Source organism: Scomber scombrus, chromosome 13 (genome assembly GCF_963691925.1).
Source record: "Scomber scombrus chromosome 13, fScoSco1.1, whole genome shotgun sequence".
NCBI classification, from domain to species: domain Eukaryota; kingdom Metazoa; phylum Chordata; class Actinopteri; order Scombriformes; family Scombridae; genus Scomber; species Scomber scombrus.
This window is the reverse complement of record NC_084982.1, coordinates 25,007,321-25,021,235: the sequence shown is the minus strand read 5'-3', so window position 1 is coordinate 25,021,235 and position 13,915 is coordinate 25,007,321.

Below are 13,915 nucleotides of genomic sequence, written 5' to 3'. Positions count from 1 at the left end.
TGGGATTTTTGCACTTTTCTCAATACTTGACTGTATAGATGCTGTGACATTGTAGAGTAACTTAATACTGAAGATGCATGCAGACAGTCAACATGATGGGAACCAACTTTAGAGTTAAACCACTTCACTTAACAGTCACTTAAGTTAACAACATCCAGTTCTGTTTACTTTTCACTTGAAGTAGATTCAAAACACATCTCACACTATCTGACAGTGTAAGTATCATATACCTGGTTTATTCTTCATATTTTACCTGTTTACATGTTAAATTAACTCTACACTGTATGTTGTTTTTATGACTTTACCATTCTATCAAATTTTAGTATTATCATGTGTTGTTGTTGTGCCTAATTTTAAAATCGTTTCCACAAGATTTAGCCAGACATATTTGGCTTTAGGGTTTCGTTGAGGTTAAATAATGTTTGGCTGCACAACATAATCACTATCACTATCACGCACTATCACAATGAGACAGACTGATCTTTGTACTAGGCGCTTTCTGTTGTGTATCTGCACATGCATGTACATGTGGGTAGCTATGCTTATATTTGTGCACACACTGTAAATCTGCAGATGAATATCTATGCATGGTCATGTGGATATATTTTATTGGCGTATGGTGCATGCATATCTTCATGTATATATGTATTTTGGTAGATTTGTGTGAGAATAAAACTATAAATGTTTTTGGAGCTGTAAATGTCTGTGTGTTTATCATTATAATCTCTTGATAAGTGAGAGAGTTTTGGAGACTGATTATTAGATTTAATGGTGGATGATTTGAGCATGAGGTATATTCATGTTACTGCATGTACCTATTAATATACTCATGCAAAGGTTTTAATAAATAGAGGATAACACAGGCATGGTGGCTGAATCCCAACATGTCAGACTTGCAAAAATGAAGAGCGTGGCTTTATTCCAAACCCATCCTAGCAGAGCTCACATCACACTGGAACAACAATTCAAACATTGCATCATAAAATCAATCACAATGAAAGGAATTTTGCTAAAAAATAGATATTTAATTATGAGTTACATAATATCAAGCAATAATATTGAAACATAATGATTCTTTTTTTAAAGAAACTTTAAACTTATAAATAGCATTTGTCTGCACGCAAGATAAAATAACTTGTTCAGCTTCTCTCTTTTTTGTCTATCTTACAAGTTAGTACACGATACGGAAGGTGTACTCCATGAATTATTGGCCAGGGAACTCAGCTCATCATCAGTGCCTTTACAGTTGAAGAAAGGGATGACAGGACACACACACAAAGATCTCTGTGGGCAGGGTCGAGCAGCCCTGCGAACACTCCCTTACCTGTACCAACTACAACCCGACATGGTTGAATAAATAACTTTCTGAAGGGCTGTCATTACTCACCTATCAGCTATTTGTAACATTACCTGCCTAAGGTTAGGTTTTCTTCTCCATCACTCAGCTCTATAGCAAAGGCGAGCCATTCTGCTTTAAGGCGTCTTTATATGTACATTAGGGGTGTCTGCACAGGCATGCAGCAGGCATTTTGCAAAGACTATTTCAAGGCAGCAGATACTGTTGTTATAGGAGTCAAGGGAAGTTGAGGCGATAACTTTAGTCTATTTGAAATGACTTTATATCCTTTGCAAACCTACAATTTACTAGCATGCAGAGACTGAAAGTTAGTTTCAAGTTCCCATTTAAGTTTTTCCTGTTGATAAAGAAAATATATCGGGTGACTTTTTTTTCCAAGGCGATTTCTACAAAGGTATCTTTGTAACTTTCCATTGTGAAATGCTCCACATAGATTTCCAAAAACAAGGCTCTCTTTTCCTTAGGGAATTATACATCTTCTTTCCTTTTGACTCATAGACCTTAGAGTGATAAATTACTCTGGCACATTCCAGTATGGGCTAGAGGAGACCCCCACTCACCAGACACACAGGGGTGGTTTACCCATCTGTAGAAGCAACTGGATTATGAGGGCCATGGATTTTTTCCCCCCTCGGCTGTGGAAAGAAAGGGCTCACACACCATCCTAATAAAAGCGTGACATCACCGCAGTTCATGCATTTGTTTTATACCTAGTCATTATCTCGGTGTTGCGGACTGTAACTTTAGGCTCCAGCCTCTTTCCTCTGACGAGAACTTTTCTTTCTTGGTTTCAGTGAAAAATTGACAAATCAGAACTCTGGAAAATCTCATCTCATGGTTCAGATCTTATCTGTATTAAAATTCTGTCAGAGCTGCGCATTGTGTCAATAGATATTATGTCAAGGCATTGTACAGTACAATTTCTCTTTGTTCCATACATCAAGTTGAAGTGATGAAGGAGAGCCGTAGTTAGATTGTTGCCTGAGGTGTTTTTTTTATTACAGCTTTTTACAGAGTATTTGGCATATTCACATTCCCAAGTACTATGGAGTTCATTTGACCTCATCCACACTGCACTGTAAGGAGAGAGGCTTTTATTACTAAAGCTCCATGAATGCCTCGACATTTTCTGCCTCCGTTTGCAGAATTGCTCCCTTGCTTGTGGTCACATGGGCTTGGATGCATTCTGCTTTTGGTATTATACAAAATACCCCTAATTGGACCAGTGTTCTGTGCATAGTATGGTTTAAAATAGAAATGAAAGGTTCAAATAGCTCATATTGCTGAGATGAAATGGAATGTTTCGTCATGCAAAACCAGAACGGGTCCCATCATTTAATATGAATCAGTGATAGTTAGGCTCATACGTCAGTGGACTAATATAGATCTCTTGTTACAAATTGCAGAGGGCGACTTTAATGAGCATGCATATGAATTGCATGTCAGGATCAAAAGACATCATGCTGGCAATATTCTGTGTGCCAACTGAGAGGTCATATGGTTTTAACACCTTATGCAGATCTCCAGGATTCAACCAAGACCAGGCTTCTCTCAGGAGATGGATGGTAGTTTGGAAAGTGACAGAGTCAGAGTATATGATAATACGCTGTTTATAAAAGGAAGACGTGAACTTGGGGAATTGTGGTTCACTGTTGGCACCTTAAACCCCCTCGACCAACAGGGCCCCACTCGATGACTAACCCCGCGTAGAATTGCGAGGTGACTCTAAAAAGTTTGTAGCTTGCTTCTTTGCAGATGACGAGTGCATTATTCAGTCTGTTGGATTCAAAGTTACTATGTATTCAATTGGCAACCAAGGGTTTTATGAGTAATGATTTGTTCTGACAAATGCATTTTGAAGGAAACCTAATTACTGTCTGCATATTTGAAAGAAGGAACAGGACTGTGACACCAGAGACCTGGGTTTAATCTCTGAGAATCATGCTTTAGTTGCTATATGAGTGTTTTTTGAAAAGGGGTATTGTAGGAAATCAATTGAAATATGAACTCATGTAATGTGTTGCTCATACATTCTGCGACCTGGCAGATATGTTTATTTCAGTGTTGCTTAATTATGTTGAAAAAAACAATGTAGTTCGGACAGCATTACTTTTGTCTCTAAAAGTATTTGAGTCTGCTCTGAACTAGTAGGACATGAACGTAATTTATTGCTATTGCTCAGTCCTTCAAAGGAGTTACACTGGCATTTCACTGGCAACCCTAAATCATGAAATGTAAAGTACAAAAAATGTCCATAGAAACTTTTAATCCTCACCTGCATTACATTTCACTTTTTTATCCAAGTTTTGTATGCACATAAAACAATCCTTGCTTCACCAGTTAATGTTAAATACACACATTCTAGCAGAGATTTGATGTTATAAAGAGGTGATAACGTCAGTAGTGTATTTAGATATATTGTTTGGAACATAGTGAACATGTATTAGTGGTGGACAGGATATGCTGCAGAAGCAATTTGAAAAGTAACAAGCATGTGAGATGAGTTTCACAGGGCGTCTGGCCTCATCCTAAGGGACAGCGAGAGGAGCTGTGACGTCCAGAAGGAGCTTGGTGTAGAACTGCTGCTCCTTCACATTGAGAGAAGCCACTTGAGGTGATAACGGTATCTAATCGAATGCCCAGGGGATGCCTTTGTGCAGAGGTATTTCAACTGATTCCAACATATTTTACTGTGGCTGAAGAGTGCATACAAAGCTTATAAGCTAGAGGACATATTAAATAGCTTAAATAACACTGCTGAAAGGACAAGAGAACTGTCTTTCTTTGACATAAAAGAAAAATTGCCTTGTTGAGAGGTGAAGTCACAGACCTTCCCTGATCTATTGGTTCCTTCACGTCTAACATTGTTGAAACCTTCCCTGCATGGCTAAAGCCTTGTTGCCTGAGGGACACAGGGACAGTGTGTCAATTTAAGCTGAAAAGTATGAACTCAAATATTTTTTTCATCACTTCAAGTCAAGTCTAGGCCCCCATCAAACATCAGCAGACACAAGACATCTAAGTTTTCTGCAGTTTCCAAACAGTTTGACAGCCTCACTGCAAGCCCTGAAGACATACAAAGTGCTTTAAGCCTGTATAAAGTCTCTGCTACACTTACACACATTCAAGTTCAGTCCTGTTCCATGTGAAAGGCTTTTAGTATTTGGACAGGAAAAGTTAAAGCATTGCAATCTCTGACTAGTAGTTTCAGGGATACCTTATTACTGAGAAAGGTCAGAGAGTCATCTAAATCACTGGGAATCATACACCTACAATCGTTAGTTTCTGGCAGTTGTCAAAATGTGTTGTACCTGCTAACTAATGGAGAGAGTGACATCCATCACTAGCAGGACCAGAAGTGTTCATCCTTATGATTACCAAATACCATGACCTAGTGCCTTTAGCCATGCAGCTTTCACTGGAATGCTAGCACAAGCATGCTAACATGTTAACAGTGACTATACTATCATCAGGTTTTGTAGGCAATATTTACCCCGTTAACCATCTTCGATTAGCCCGCTAGCATGCTAAAATTAGCTAACTCCATACAGCATACAGCAAAGGTTGAATGTTGTTATTTTTGCAGGTATTTCGTTCATAAACCAAAGTATTGGACACATGACGCAAGTCAAGGGATCAACAAAATCATTAGGGACCTCAAATATTTGTAGTGAAATTCACAACAACCCATCCAATAGTTGTCACAATATTTACTGACAACCAAATAAAATCAACTTAATTTATAGAGCAAAAGTGTTGGTAACACCTACTGCTGCAATAGGAAAAATCGTAGTATCAAGAGAACTGAACCACAGTCATAAGGCTCCTTCCTAACATGAATGTCTCAACAAAGTTTCATGGCAGTCCATCCAATCCCTGCATCCCTACAGCCATGCCACAAGCGATGGATAAAAATGACAATGGCATTATTTGTGGTGAATAGAAAAGAAGCCATTTTCAAAACAAACAATTTGGAGCATAACCATCTATTAATCTTTTACTAATTGTTTAAAGAAAATCCCCATTTTTTTTCCATTACTTTCTGAAGGGAAGTTTCTACACACAGTCTCAGATTTCAGATGGAATCCAAATTTGGGCAAAGAAGGGAGGGCCTGGATGGAGTTGAGGTGGGACTTGGACGCAACAACCCACAGAGCTGATAGATAGGCTGAGATTCCTGTCTGTCAAACAAACAAACCACAAACTTCCAACTCATTCTCTTGCTGGATCAGACTGACCTCTGAACAAAAAACTCAATGCACGTGCTTGCTCAACATTCACCACAAGTGTTTACAAAATCCCCAAAATGTATCAGCCACTCTTTGGGATTAACGCTTTAAAAACACTATTTGAGTGTCTGGTAAGATGCATGGTCCTTCCAAAGTCCTCCAGAGGCTGTTCACAGTAAGCAGTCCACACACTTCATCAAAGAGTTGGATGAACTCCTGAGAAGTAGTCATGATTTCCCAGCCTGTTGTATCCTGTCTCTCTTTCAGACACTAAGATCGCCTGACTAGCCATGATCTCATGAGAACTCCATCCACAGGGGCAAACCACAAAAAAATTTGAATCATTTGAGACTTGTCCCACATCATAATCATTAAGTTAGAAATGAAAGTACATAAAAGGCTGTGTAAGCTTTTATATTTTTACAGTTGTGAAAATCTCTTTCAACTTTTGTTGAACCAGAAAATATTCAATTTACTTTATTTTTTACAAACGCTGTCTACATAACTCTGAGCTCCACTGGATGTTTAATTGTCAGCACTGAGAATCCATCATCATACCATTTTATGTTCGTGCCAAATACTTTTTCTTATGATTATGCTAATACAGTATTACCATGGAAAAGATGATTGATCTTCTTGGTAAGCTTTAATCTGATTGGAGGCATTTGAAAGTTCAACAGTGAATGAGGTTAAAGTTAAGATTATTTGTGATTAGAGTACTGTGGTAACTGTACACGGTTTTAGTGTCATCACACTTATCAAAGGAAAAGAAGGGCTCTCTCCAATGCAAAGAAATCCTGTGATTGATCACATGAAGACGGACTAGCTTGTATATTTTGGCTTCTTTTGATAAGCTCTGCAAGTTTAAAAGAAACCTTACGATGTCTCAATATCATCTCAATAAGTACCTCAAGTGTAAAAATACAGAAAATCAAATCCTATGCTTCGTAAACTACAGTTTCTTAAGTAATGTTTCTGCCCACCATTTTCCCCTTCTTGTGCCTCTCAACTCCTCTGTCTGGAAAGTAAACAAATGTCTGAGTCCGGCACTCAAAGGCAGGACTTCCATCCCCCTCAAAGATAACTAGCCAATGACTCATGCTCAGTGGTCTCAGTCCTCCTCACATTTTCCAAGAGGTGCAAATCATTTCCCCACAACCATGTAAAACCAAATGTACATGTGGCTAGGCATTAAGCCACTCTGAAAACCTTTATACCACTTATGTGCTCTGGTTATCCTGTTAGTTTAAAATAAAAAATGAAGAAGAATCTCTCAATAGATCATCCTGTTTGAAAATAGCTTAAGTTGAATAAAAAAGTATTCCATGACATTTTTAGGAATATGTATTGGTTTAAGAAATATAAGACCATAAAGTCACATTTGGATTGAAACAGTGATGTATGAGTCTGTCTCTTGTGTCAGACCGTACACGTTGGTAATCAGAGCCAACTAGAAACAACTCATCACCGTATTTTGACATTTACTTCGGTAGATTTTGTTGACAGCTAAAAGTAAAAGTAATCCATTTTGCAGATAGAAGGCAGGTTTCGTCATTATTGCTCAATCATAAATATGTGGTTGCAATTATGATCTAAAGCACATGGCTTGATATACATCCAGACAGACTGGACATCTTTTTCCCCTAATACCTCACTCTGCACTGAGGTGAATTTATTTCTTTTTGCCATAAATAAGATCTTTTCTTCTCAGTTTAGTCCTCCCACATCAGTGAGGAAATCCCTACCCCAGATTCTATGCTGTTCACCTGGAGGAGCTTGTTTGAGACTATGACTGATGACTATGGTGTTATGTCTTTGTTTCCTCATTTGTCACTCAACATTCCTATTGGTTGCTGTGTTTGAGAAGATTGTTGGGACTTGTTCCTCGACAATCTATTTAAGAGCATTCATCACCATTACAGAGTCAGCACTGCTGACAGAGAAAAGGGAATCGTGCAGGGAAATACAAAGTTAAAATACACACAAATACTTGGCTTTATTCAGTTTGAATGGGGAGCAGTTGCCTAAAACATAGTGAAGTATTTCGTAAGCTCACATAATTTATTACAATTCGATGGCGACCAAAACCGACCTAATGAGAAAGTGAGTAGCGGACTTTCATGAAGTGCCTTGAAACACGACTCCAAATAAATGCTGATGTAGCTTTGTGTCTGTTGGATGACTTAAGAAGTAACTATTTGCTACTAGGTTCACCATAACGACTTTATGAGGTAATTATATTTGCTTTCGGCTTGTTTTGCTGCCCCCAAAAGGCTAAAAAAATCAAGCTGATGCATCTTTAATGTCTTCATTGATTAGTTTCAACAGCTGAAAGATTCAACAGAAAAGAAATATTAAACATTCAAACAAAGCTAAATGTAGGAATTAAATGAAGTGAAGAAATAAATAAAACTATCTCTATCTCCAATTATTTCTGCCCATGTGCAAGAAACTGTAGAAGTTTACATAAGTCTAATTATAAAAAGTAAACTATAGCATGCTCTTTGAGAGTGATAACAGAGTACATTTATAGTACTTTATACTGATGATTCCCTTATTGCTAAGCATTTCTTTGGCTTGTTTCCTTTATGATCATATGCCCGTCCTTCAAAAGTTCACCAGGAAGCACTGAGGAAGCAATTCATTTCTCTTTGGGGCAAAGGAAGTCAACTGTCGGGTTCACTGCTGCATAAGGCGTTCATATGTGGGCACTGAGAAGGGCCGCTGGTGTAGGTAACAAAGTTCCTTTCACTCGTACCTAAAGGAAATGTGCTACATGCTAAAAACAACATGTTCCTGCAGTCCAGATTTCAGAGTTTTGGATTACATGGTCAAAGAAACAAATTAGTTGAGAACACAGTTTATTCCTCAATTACAGAAGAAAAGAAGAATTTAAGCACTAACAAAGTGCTGTTAATTCTTTTCACCCAGGGAGGTGTGAAAGATTACTTGCAGCCCATTTGAATAAGTTTCATGATTCAAGAAGACAGATCTTACCACAAAGATATTATATAATTTCAGCAGACAGGCAGAAGGCTGTAGTTTCAGCTAGACAGATTTACAACATATTTCTTAAATAAATAATACAAAAAAAAAAAAAAACGACAACCAGGGTTTATTATTGTGAATCTTTGTTTGTGTTGGACATTATGTACCTTGTGCATGTATTTCACTCTGTTAGGAAAATCAGATTTTTGTGTTTCAAGTTGTTATTGTCTCTATTTTACTGGCTTCAAATGTGTTCTGGGTTGAGGAAGGGGAGGAAGGGGGGAGGGTTGGGACTAGATTACTTTTGCAGATGAGCCAAGACCATGAAACTGCATGTTAAGAAAGAAGGGAAAGTCATCATAGCCTTGGCAGTCAGAAGCTCAGGCTTACGCTTGTGTGGAGGGAGGATTGTTGAAATACAAGAAGGAGATAGCACAAGGGATTTTTTTTTCCGCTGTAGGAAGTCCGCTCACAGCTTACATTGCCTTGGAGACTTCTGTCAAGGTTTTTTGCCTGTCCTCTTCCAGGAGTTTCACTTACAGCACACCAAAGCACAGGTTTTGTGTGACTTAATGTGAAAATGGCATCATGTGGATTCCATTTAAGAATAGATAACAACTTAAGGTAAAACAAACAAACAAACAGATCATATATCCCTGATAATACATCCAGAAGGAAAACTTTCCTATCTTGCCTAAACTACTCCAACCCTGTTAACTTGAAAACACTTTACAAATGGCCCAAAACAGCGGCTCTAAACAAATACCAAGAGCACACACTACAGTAACCCTACTTTATCTTCCTTGCAATGTAAAACAGTCACTGGCTCAGATCCAACCTACTGTGGAATTTACTCTTAGGTCTGCTGATAAGCTGTTCCTTAAACTTCACACACATTTGAAGGGTAATCATGCATTTGCGTTCAGTGCTTCCAAAGTTTGCAACAGTCAGTCTGAATCTATAATAATACCCAATTCAGCGTTTTACTGTTTTATATAATTTTAAGGGAATTTTATGCTGTTATTAGAGAGAATCCAGTAGAGAGATTACAGGAAAATAAATGGAGAATTACACAGAAAGTTCTACAGTCAGACACAAAATAAGGACATAGCACATATGTCCATAAAGGACACATTCACACCTCAAGATTTACATTGAGTGAATGCATAATATTCAGGATTTTATTCTATCTATACATTCCTGGACATCGTTTTCACTTTACTTTTTAAGATGCATCTTGGGCAATCAGATCACAAGTGGACAGAGCTAAATACAACTGTAAATGACCATTATGACACGTTGTGATACAAACACTCAAACCTATTTCTGAGGTGGTCTGGGACGCACTTGAGCACATAACTTTCATAGTGTAAATGCTAATATGCCCTGATGCATCCCCGACAAGGAATTAACAAGAAAATAGGTCATCAGTGCACAACATGGTGGTTGTTTTGGTGACAGTACGCCAACAGCAAATTACTTTGTCCTGCCAATCTCAACAGCTGGAATGGCCTGTAAATGTTTATTAGTTCTTGAAACAATTTTGTTTACTGAGTTAGCCATGTGAAAAGTCGTCTGGTGACAGCCTGGTATATTAACTGTGTGCAGGACCTTCTAGTGGAAGTGATGTGAAGCTGGATTCCTTCCTGGCTGTCCACGTGTCTCGGCTGTCCACTTCTGTTCAGATAATTGAAACATATTTTAAAACCAAATGTAAACAGCCTCAAAATGTTGCATTCATTTGTGTGCACGAAGACACAAGTTAACACGAAAGCCAGAAGTTTTATTTGATAGATTTTGTCATGGACCCCAATCGATTTAATGGATGTATAGAGATACAACCTAATAATTGGATAATAATTGAGAAGTGGAGCTCAGTGTGGTGACTAATACGTCTGGCCAATTGGTGTGTGATTGATGTGTGATTGTCAGTTTCAAAAAGTTACACCAAGTATTGGATGCTCCCCCAATTCAAGTGTGCAGGGAGACGGGGGTTCAGATGGTGTTCTACCATCAAACAGAAGTGTTGGTTTGATGGTGGAAAATTATCAATGTATTAGAGACAGATCATCTAGAAAAGTTATGTATACCTGAAGTTATTATTAATATTATCATTAAAGGAGAGCTGTCTGAAATATTTAGAAAAATGGCAATCATCTATGGGTTTCTTTATATCTGTTCAAGATCATTTGGCAGCATCGTATACTCTGATATACAACATGGACGTCTGCATTTTACAATAGGCTCCATGTGCCTCCCATCTGCTGCAGCATTCTTCCTGTCCAATCCAATAACTTAGTTTACAGGAAAGCACTGGGGGAGAGGAATTCTGTCTTGGATTAAAATGTGATCTTTCTAAAACCTTGGGTTGAAACAATGCTAGTTGTAGGTTATGGCGGATGGCTTCTTCATCAGAGGAATGGAAGACTTGCTGTTGGTGTTCAAACTGTGGCTGCTGAGTCTGTTTATTGCAGTATTTTTGCAGGCGTAGCCTTGGAGACTGAGACACTACTAATTATTTCCACTCTCTGTTTGAGACCAAAACCAACGTTATTTGGATCTATAGCGAAGAAGCCCCCCAACTCCCCAACGTCTGATCCAAGTGACCCAGATATTTGAAAAAGCAGCAAAAAATATTCACCCCTTGCACAGTTTGTATCTTTTGAATAGTCCAAAAATCTACAAGTTACAACTCCCATAAATGCCAACTTACAGTTTCGCTTCAACATTTAAACGTGTTTTCCAGGACAAACTGTCTGTATTTAACATCACTGTGTCAGTCATTTTGTGCTCCTGTTGTCAGCTTTGGCAAAAGAGACATTCCATCATATAAGAGAAGGACAACGTGTGAAATATGTTGTGACGCAGCTTAGTAACAACTTTGGTATTGGTTAGCAGTCATGGAATACCATTTCACTCTGCAGACAACCCTCCTCATTATATTGAAAAAAAAATGCCAAAAGGAGGAGTTTAAGACTGTGGAAGAAGAGGGAGGATTGAAATGAAGAATAATGACATAGATGAATTAAGAGAGCTGGGTACTGCTGCTGCAATCAGCTTTGCTCCCAACTTGCCCCAATTGGACAACTGTAGTACTGCAACAAAAACCCACTGTACCCCAAAGTGCATTTTCCCCACAGAGGACTATCAGTAAAGAGTAAAAAATATATTTCGAGGTAAGGCAAATCTGAGTAAAGTATATAACCTGAAATAGAAAATATCTACGTGTGTTCTATCAATAAGGCAGCCTCAGATCCCAACTAATTTGTCCCTAAAGTGTTATCTCTCTGTTGGATACAACATTGAGTAAAACCTAATGTCTTATTAATCTGTTTTTGAAAAAAAAAAAAAAAACTGTCTGAGTAGTGTGCCTGTTTTCTCACATAGAGCCGTGGTGAACTATGATCTGAGTGATGCTAATGTAAACCTGGGTTGAAGCTTAATCTTATTAGCATAAATTTTAGGTTAGAGCATCGAAGCATGCAGTCATGTTGATAATATCATTGCATCTGTCTTTACTTGTTCAGTCTAATCTCCTCCTTTTCTCTATCCCCAGTAACTGATACTTATCTCTTAGTGTCTTATCCCACCATCCCAGCCATGGTTTATGTTACCTTTAGGCTAGTGGAGATCCCCTTAACAGATTGTTGACTGAAATAATACATGGGGAGGTTGACCTGTAAGGGACAAACACCCAAGAAGGTGCTACTGTCAGACAAAATGCATTTTCTGCTGTGGTTAATGTGTGTTTTCTATTCGTTTGGCTTCATTGTAAGAATTATTATATTTTTTAGTCACCTAAAATGAATAGTAAGCGGTCACACAGCCATCATGCATTCCACATAAACTCATGAAAGGTTAACAATAATATTTAGGACTAGAGAGAGAGTGCAGGCAGATGCAGTTCATACAACACTGAACTTTGGAAAACTTGGAACATTGAAAACTATTGACAGACTTTCAAGAACTGCACTCAAGAAGTTGCATCAGTATGTTCCACCCAGGAGTCCTGCTCGTGGCAGCTCAGGGTGAACTCGCCCATGTGAACCCAGTGCATAGGTGGTTGCCATGGCAATTTGGGACCAGATTTTTATTTTATTGGAGAATGGGAGAAACATCAGCTGAATAAAGGAAATCAGACAGGATTTTTAAAATGTCATGAGGTACATTTCTTGGTGATGCTACATCGGGGCAGTTATAATTCTTGGGAAGTCAACTGTCCCATATAGCCAATCCCCACCCTGCCTAACTGGGACACTTCATGTTTGTTATATTAGTAACATCTGTGATTTTGCTACTATGACAAGCTGTGAAAAAAAGCTAATTTAGCCTGTTGCATTATAAGAGGAAACATCTGATTGGTGTATTTTATTTCATTTAACACCCTATGTAGTCATATAGCATTTATTTATAAAGTGTGTGTGTCATCATTCTGCCATAATGTTTTTGTAACAGGTTGACTCTGGTTGAAAAGGTGGGAATTTGGGGCAGAAAAAGAGAAAGGGAAGAGGTTGGTGTCAATGTAAATGTACATGAGAACTGTTGTCAGTAGTTAAATCTCAAACATTACTGTTGGAAGTGAAGTTTACAAACCTTAGTGTTAGCAATTAATCTTATCAGATGCTAACACAAGTTAGCTGTGAAAAACAGCCTCTGTAATCTTGGTAGCTAATGTTATTGCTGCCAACTGTGAAACACTATCAGCAATATAGTGCCCTAAAAAAATCCACAATACAACTAAACCATCTATGCTAACATTCCCACAATGCTCCACATTTTATCAATGTGAAAATCACCATTGTGCTGATGGCAATGACACAAAATGACAATGATTAGTGAGTGTCTAAAATGTCAATGTGCTGCTCACTACTGAGTAAACTGTTTACTATCTATTAAAGACTAGTGAATAAGAGAGTGATTTTAAATGACCTTAGTCTTGTTTTACCATGGCAATGTTCATGTGTTACAGAAAATGCAGATAAAGTACTAAAGAAATATATCTGACCAATGCTCAGTTTCCCATCTTTTGACCATATTCTATAATCTAATTTAGTCTAGAAAAAGAAGAGTTTTACTTTACATTCCAGTCAATGAAGGTCATGGCCGTTTGCAGTGTATCAAGACAGGAAGGAAGTTGGATAATTAACTCAGAAGCCCCTGAAATCTGAATCAAAGTAATTATGCAATTTTTTTTGTTTTCATTTTAGTGATGACAGCATAATGCTAGTAACAGACTTTTGGTCAGAACTCTGTGCCTTAATGTAAAAGGAAACCAAGGGTTGTAGATTGATTTGCGGCCTATCAGATAAAATAAGGGCTCACTCAAGCAGAAGGGGACACA